This window comes from Pezoporus occidentalis, unplaced genomic scaffold, assembly GCF_034315485.1.
Source record: "Pezoporus occidentalis ecotype Australia unplaced genomic scaffold, CSIRO_AGI_Poc_V1 ctg158, whole genome shotgun sequence".
Classification (NCBI taxonomy): Eukaryota; Metazoa; Chordata; class Aves; order Psittaciformes; family Psittacidae; genus Pezoporus; species Pezoporus occidentalis.
The window spans coordinates 2713778-2721175 of record NW_026913404.1 but is presented as its reverse complement, the minus strand read 5'-3'; the positions used below and the strand labels follow the sequence as shown (position 1 = coordinate 2721175).

General features: G+C 46.6%; 1 long non-coding RNA gene across 1 annotated transcript; it reads left to right on the top strand.

The window, feature by feature from the left end:
• Window positions 1-2212: 2212 nt before the first annotated feature.
• Window positions 2213-6916, top strand: LOC134160211 (uncharacterized). Its single transcript, XR_009963481.1, has 2 exons — window positions 2213-5440; window positions 6029-6916. It is a non-coding gene; the product is annotated as an uncharacterized LOC134160211 (long non-coding RNA).
• The last annotated feature ends 482 nt before the right edge of the window (window positions 6917-7398 follow it).

Sequence of the window (7398 nt, the reverse complement as noted above, 5' to 3'; positions counted from 1 at the left end):
CTGGTCTAGTGGAAGGTGGACCCTGCCTGTGGCAGGGGGTTGGAACCGAGTGAACTGTAAGGTCTCTTCAACCCTAGCCAGTCTGGGATTCTGTGATTCATTGTGTTGGAACCTTTGAGGGATTTATCCTGCACATGTTGTCAGATATACCACCAAGTGCTTGCTACAGGTCCCTCCTTGGAAAACACAGCATGTAGAGACAGAACAATGTGGCTAGGGATACTCTCCATCTAAATGAGAAATAATCTGAGTCAAGAGAGAAGGCAAAGCTCATGAAATGGAGGAATGTCCTGCCTCTTCCAGCCTTTTTCAAGGGTCTCTAGCAGCATGTGAGCAGTGATGGAGCATGACAGCCTGCTGAAATGATTGGATCTACAGCATGAGCAGAGGGTCCTACCCTGGGGCAAGGGCAGGAAGAACTCCTGAGTCACCTGGGCCTGGAGCACAGGTTATAGTTTGGAGAGGAAAAGCCAGATGGACTGAATGAAGTATAAGGGGGAACTTCATCAACAAGCAGTGTAAGATGGTAAGTGTTGAACTGGAGGAGAACTCCCAGCTCTCTCTGTGGATGACAAATTTGCTGTTGGTTTTATTCTCCAAATGAGCTTTCTGTGAGCTCCAGAGAGGTTACTTCATTAAAACACTGTATGGAGTTCAAGTCTGAGGCATTAGCACCTGAATCAGCAACTTGCTGGGCAGTGTGTGCTGCTGTGCCAGGCCAGGGCTTTGAGAAAGATCAATGGTGCTTTAAAGTGCTGAGACAGAAAAGAATTGGGGGGAATTATGTCCTCCACAAATCCTTTAATTGGTTGTGGGGTTTTTTTACTTAACTCAGTTTGTCCCCAAGTTACAGGATTGAATTTGAGCTTGGGATTTCCAGCTGAAGCTCTACTGAGAGACTTTGCTGCTAAATCTAGAAGTGATGATGTTGGGTTACATGTGAGTGCAAACCACACTGAGGACGCTGAATGTGGATAATGCAGGATGGATCCTGCACCTCCAGACTGTCTCAGGGTGTCCAATTCTCAGTAAGCAGTGAGTTGGAGATGCTTTAATAACGTTGTGAAGGCCAGGAGAAGGGACAATGTGGATTGTTTGCAGGCAAAGAGCCAGTTCACAGCTGAGCATTTCCAGTCTTGAGTCCCATCACCAGGCGGGGATCACTGAGAGTCTGTAGCAGGGGATGGATCTGACAACAGGGGCTCTTCACTTCTGGTCTGTAAAATGGAGTTTGCTATTATTTCACATGCTTTGCCACAGCTATACTCTGCAGCAAGGCTTTCTTATTTTTCTTAAGCATTTACACTAGGACTGGCACAGCAAACATCTGAATTCAATGGAAGCTTCTTAGTCCTCCTTCAGTTCCATTAAAAAAACCTCTTGCAACCAAAAACCCTAATCGTGACTCAGCCCAGCATGAAAACAATTCAGTAAATGGGTATTAAAATGTCTGTTATCCACTGTGCAGATCAAATACTACCTTTGTAACATCAAAACCACCATCCAGAAGAAACAATCTATTGCCTGGTAATTAATCTGAGCCCAGCTACAAAGAAGAGGGCAGGAACCTGTGTGCCACATGTGCCAGGGTAGAAAGAGCTGGTAATGGGAGGGGAAAACTGAAAAGCCGGTTTTGAACTGTAATTTCAGAAGGCAAGAAGTAACAGCAGTGGGTTATTTAGGCACGCAGAAATGTTTGACTTATTTTTAGACAGAACAAGAAAGATAATCAGTGGATCTGGAGTTCAGAAAGGAAAAAGCAAACAGAAGGAAGCTCTGAGTCAGTGGAGGAGACTGACCCTAAAGAAAAGCTGGTCTAAAACCTCACCTCCTGGTTGCTGAGAACACAAACTCCCAGTGGTGCTAATGCTGGTTAGCCTTTTCTCAGCCCTTGTATTTTATAGGGGGAGACAATTTATTAGTCTCATTTATCTCCAGTTTAAGAAGAAACCAAGAGACAATGTACACATTCAGGTTGTTCAGCAGACCTGAAGGGTCTGGTCATAAAGCAACTGGAGGGTTGCTTTATGTGCTGCAAATGAAGTTGTGGTGTAAATCATGCTGCACTTTTCCCTCTAGTATACCTCATCTTCTGATGCAGCTGGCACAGCCTCTTAGCTCTGGACTTTGGAGAAATGAGAGATCTGAGGATCTCACCCATTTGGGGTTTTAGGTTTGTTTTTTTGGTTTTGTTTTGGGGTGGGTTTTTTTTTTTGCTGCTTCAATTTCTAAATTTCAGAATATAGAGCACTTTTCCCTTTTGGGATGAAATCTCTTACAGGATATAGTAGCAGTAAATCTTGGTTTTGCAATTGTTGGGCAGCTCAGTGCTGTTATTCATGGTGATGGGCATCTGTACATCTCACTGCCCTCAGGAAGAATTGTTTGCTACCAGCCAGGCACGTGAATGCACAGGAGAGAGCACAAGTGTAATAATTAAACCAAACCCAACCCCAAACACAAAAAACCCTACCTTTAAAAATTAATGAAACCATGAATAGTCTCCAGTGCTTTCATTAGGGTTGTGTGCCAGCTGCTTAATGGCACAGAATTCAAATTGCTGCGTGCAGAGAGGAAGCACACATAGTATTCTTGATGTTTTTAACAAGTTTAGGTATATACATTTAAATGTAACCATGTGCTCTTGTGAGCCTGGAAGACTCCCTTTTCATGCCATTAGGATGTAGGGGGTGTTTGGCAAAATCTTTGCAACTGTTACCAGTTGCAGAACTACCTGGTTTTGTCTGGTATTAAATGGTGTTTGTCTGGACCCGCTACTGTGTTCTTCTGGAGTCTTCTTGTTGAGAGTGACGAAGGTATCAGCAGTGATTATGTTATTCTTGCAAAAGCAAACCCTAAGAAATGGAGTTGTTTGAAAGAACAAACTGTTAGTCTTTGAATCATACATGGTTTGATGTCTCCTTCCTGTGCAGCATAAGTGCATGGTCCCCATTTACAGAGAGTCAAGCAGTTTCGCTTAGGACAATGCAAGTGGCATTGTTTTGTGGGTTATTTGGGTGGGGTTTTTTTAAGCACTAATTACAGTAAAATAGCTTATTCTAATGTACTAGGTCTATTATCTGTAAGCCTTAAAATGAGTGTGTATGCCCTGTGAGTCGAACTGAGCTCTGCTTGTCCTTGCCCTGCTCCCTGCAGAGTGCCTGCCAAGGCTGGCCATGCATGAGGATTCCCAGCATCCTTTTGAGGGGCAGAGGAAGGACGTTAACAAAGTTGCTGTGGATCCACTTTTCTACTAGTTAGCTTTTTCCTGTTTCTGCATCCTACCTGGTTCTCGGTGTTGTTTGTGTTGAGTATCTAACATGGGCTAGGCAGCTGATGGTGATGGGAGAGGAGCAGCAAAAGGCGCAAAGGAACGTCCATGCGTGCTCCATCTGTACCAGCATTGCAGAGTGCTGGGAAGAACGTCGGTACCATCAGGCAGATGATGCAATAATTCTTTTCCATCTGTTCTCGTCTATATTTGCACTCACAGGAAAGCTTCCTTCTTGTGAGACACAGCAATCTCTGGTTTCAAACACTGTCCCTGTTTCGGAAGTTCCTTTGGGAGCCTGGTGCTGGGAAATGCTCCAGTGGGGCTCACCAGGCACCCAGAATAGTAGGGCCATGTCACCTAGCAACTCCTCACAACTGTAGAAGGCTTTGTTGGAGTGGATCAAGGTGACACTTAGCTGCTATTTTCAGACCTGCACTTCCTGCTGGCTGTTGCAAATTTATTTCCCTGCTTTATTTATTTATTTGCTTGCCTTTTGCTGAATCATAGACCTGGAAAATACTTCTGAGGTCACTGCAATCCACAGCTCTGCTTCCTGATTGATTTTGCTGCTATTTTCCAGTTTTACATGGCACACAGCAACTCAAAATGGACTATGAGAAGCTGCCTGCGCTTCATGGATGTAGCTTTCTTGCTGCACAAGGTGTTTCTTCCCTGTTCTTTTGTCTTAAAATTAATGGAGCTGCTCAAAACTTAATGCTGCCTTTGCCAGGGCTGCTTCCACAGCCACAGTGGGATGGAAAGCACTGAGCCACCATGTGGGATGGCTCCAAGAGTGCACCCTGTGCAGCTTCCCCCTCACAGCCACTGCCTCTGGTAAATCCAGACATCACCATCTCCTCTCCATGGCATTTTCCCTCCCCCTGAGTCTGCAGCCCTTTAGCACTTAAGAGCCACCCCTCCATCTCCAGGTAGCATTTGAAATGTGCAGAATGGGTACATTCAGTGGCTGGATGTAATGATTGCATTAAAACAGTTAAAGTCAGGCTCAGGCTCAGGAAAAGCCGTGGTCCCAGGGTCCAGCTGTGGCTTGGACCATCAGTGCCCATAGGCCACATGGTGGTTGATGCCATACTCACCTGCTCCTGTTTCCCTGCAACTCCTCAGGGCAGGATCACTGTGCAATAAATAGTTCTTCAGTGTTTCTTGTCCTCATCTTAATCTATTCTATGATTAATCATAGAATCACAGAATGGAAGGAAGGAACCTTAAAGCTCATCCAGTTCCAACCCCCTGCCATGGGCAGGGACACCTTCCACTAGACCAGGTTGCTCCAAGCCCCGTCCAACCTGGCCTTGAACACTGCCAGGGATGGAGCAGCCACAGCTTCTCTTGGCAACCTGTGCCAGTGCCTCAGCACCCTCATAGGGAACAGCTTCTGCCTAAGAGCTCATCTCAATCTCCCCTCTGTCAGGTTGAAGCTATTCCCCTTTGTCCTGTCCCTACAGGCCTTTGTCCAAAGCCCCTCTCCAGCTTTCTTGTAGCCCCTTTAGGCCCTGGCAGCTGCTCTAAGGTCTCCCCAGAAATCTTGTATGTGTGGCTTTTGCAGAAGCTGCACCCTACCATCCAAATAAAGGCGGAATTATTGATTTCCTCATAAGCCAGAGAGGAAAAAATGTTCAGGGAGATGTCTTAGTTCTTACAAACTAGTGGATTTGACAGCTGTGTGTGATAAGTTTCTGCGTGTGCTCTGCTGGAGTTTTTAGACAAATGAAGGTTGCTTGTTCAGAGCACACTTCTCATGGACATCAGGGCTGCCACTTCGTGGATTCCTACAACCCAGACCCCAGGATATGAGCTGTGTGTCCTGAAAATTAGCAACAAGGTGGGCACGTGTGAGTGCTACTTCTTTGCCTAGTGCGGGGATAGATGTGAACAGAGATGAACAGAGATTCTCTCTGATCATCTTTTCCCAGCAGTGTTTACCCTAAAATACATTTATTTCTGTCCTTGTTTCCAACCCCTTTACCTTCAAGTTTCTGGTGAAAAGGTGTAAATCCATCATCTATAAACCTGTTCTCCTTTCTACAAAAACTTCCTACACCATCATGTTAGCTCTGGGATGGAGGTGTAGGCCATTCTGAGTGCCACAGGATCATTCAGAGCAGCTGCCCTGTGCGGAGATGATGGGCTTTGCATGGTGAAGCTGTAAGCAGAGCAAGTGTGGTGTGGGTGTCTATTTCAGCATTTCTGTGTGGCCTGCAAATTATTTTGGCTCTGTACCATCTACTTTTGACAAGTTGATATCCGTGTCTCTGGTTACCCACGTAATTACAGACCCCAAAGCTCCTTCCCCCTGCCCCACCACTGGGTGCTGGGGGATGGGGACTGCCTCCTGCACATTTCTCCTCCTGGTCTGCAATGGTGGTGGTCAGCATCATATTTGATTCTGGGCTTTCTTACTTGAAAATTTGTGTAATCAATCTGTTTTTGAGGGATCCCAGCTTCATTCTTCCTCACTTTAACTCTGTTTTGTAGAGTCATAAAATGGATTGGGTTGGGAGGGACTTTAAAGATCATCTGGATTTCTTGCTCAAAGCACAAGTTTTCCATTGCTCACCAAAGCTATTCACCCTCTCTGACATTTTTCTGTTCCTCTTAAAGAGAAGTTTCTGTTGTGAGGTTTTCCTTTCCTTCCTGAGCCCTTTGCTGCAGCCCTGAGAGTTTCTCCTCATCACCTGGTCTGGGGCAGCATTCCTGCAGCAGGGATTGCTCCCGCTGCCCCATCCATCACAGGTGGGCCCTGTCCCTGTGGGTGTGTGTGGAGGGGTGTCATCCATCTCTGCTCTTCAACGTGACTCATCCATCCCCAGCCGCACTTTTCACTTCTCCTGCGGGAAGAGGGAGAACACAGGCCAGTCTCTATTTCTGCTGTGAAAGTTACACCCTTATGTTAGCCCAGGAGTTGGAGTGTGGAGGGAAGGAGCTGAGCACCCAGCATGGGGAGCTCCGCAGCCCCACCAAGGGAGGAAGTCTCTGTGCTCGCACCGCACAGCCCAGCCTGAGCCCTTGTCCCCTCTCTCTTGGAGTCTGAGTTTTACAGAAATCACTGCAAAGTCAGAGAAGGATTGGCCCGGATTTGGCCTCTTTCCCTGGAGAAGGGCATGTTCATCCAGCTGCTTTCTACACTTGAGGGCGAGAAATGTCCTGGAGGTGACCCTGTCCTGGTCTGAGCCCTGTGTGGGGCTGTCCTGATCCTGCTGAGGCTCTTGGCTGTTCCTTTCAAACCAGGGGCAGAGCCAGCATGCCTCAGGATTGCACTTCCCCTGTCTCCTCTGTCTGTGCTTAATAAATGTCTTTTAAACCATCTCTGGAGTTTTAGAGGGTCCTTATTCAGACATGGCGGCAGTGCTGCCTGCTGCTGCTTTGGAAACACTCTGATGAACTATGTTTCAGTGTATATATGGAGGAGTTTGATAGATGCATGTATACGTGCACATGTATGTGTATACATATATGTCTTACTCCTGTATCATTTTAAGCAGCTGCTAGTGGGTGCCGTGGTTTGTACCAGTGCAGGAAATACAGCATTTCTACAGTTGGATCGCATCCGTGTTGTCAAGTCAAATATTCAAACTCATCAAGGATCCCAACTTGAGACATAATAAACCATCATGTTTTTCTGACCAGTTGGAGCTTGCTTTTGTCACCTCCTGCTATTTCAAGGCCACTTACTGCTTTTCAGCACCACTTAAAAACCATTGTACAGCTCAATCCACTAATGCTGTCACGTTTTGATGGAATCATAGAATGAACTATGGAATGATTTGGGTTGGAAGGGACCTTAAAGCTCATCCAGTTCCAACCCCGTGCCACAGGCAGGGACACCTTCCACTAGACCAGGTTGCTCCAAGCCCCGTCCAACCTGGCAAAGCCCTGAGTCATAGGATCAGAATCAGCTAGGTTGAAAGGACCTTTAAGATCATCAAGTCCAGCCTTGAGTCCTTTCAAAGTGATGAGTAGAGTCTGGAAGTGTGGGGATGTGGGGGCTCGGGGTAGGACCAGCTAGAGCATCTCCTGAAGGGCTACAGCTCTATCTGGGGGCATCATCACATCACAGGTTCCTTGAGAAGCAGTTTGAAAGGTGACCAATCCATTGCCAGGCT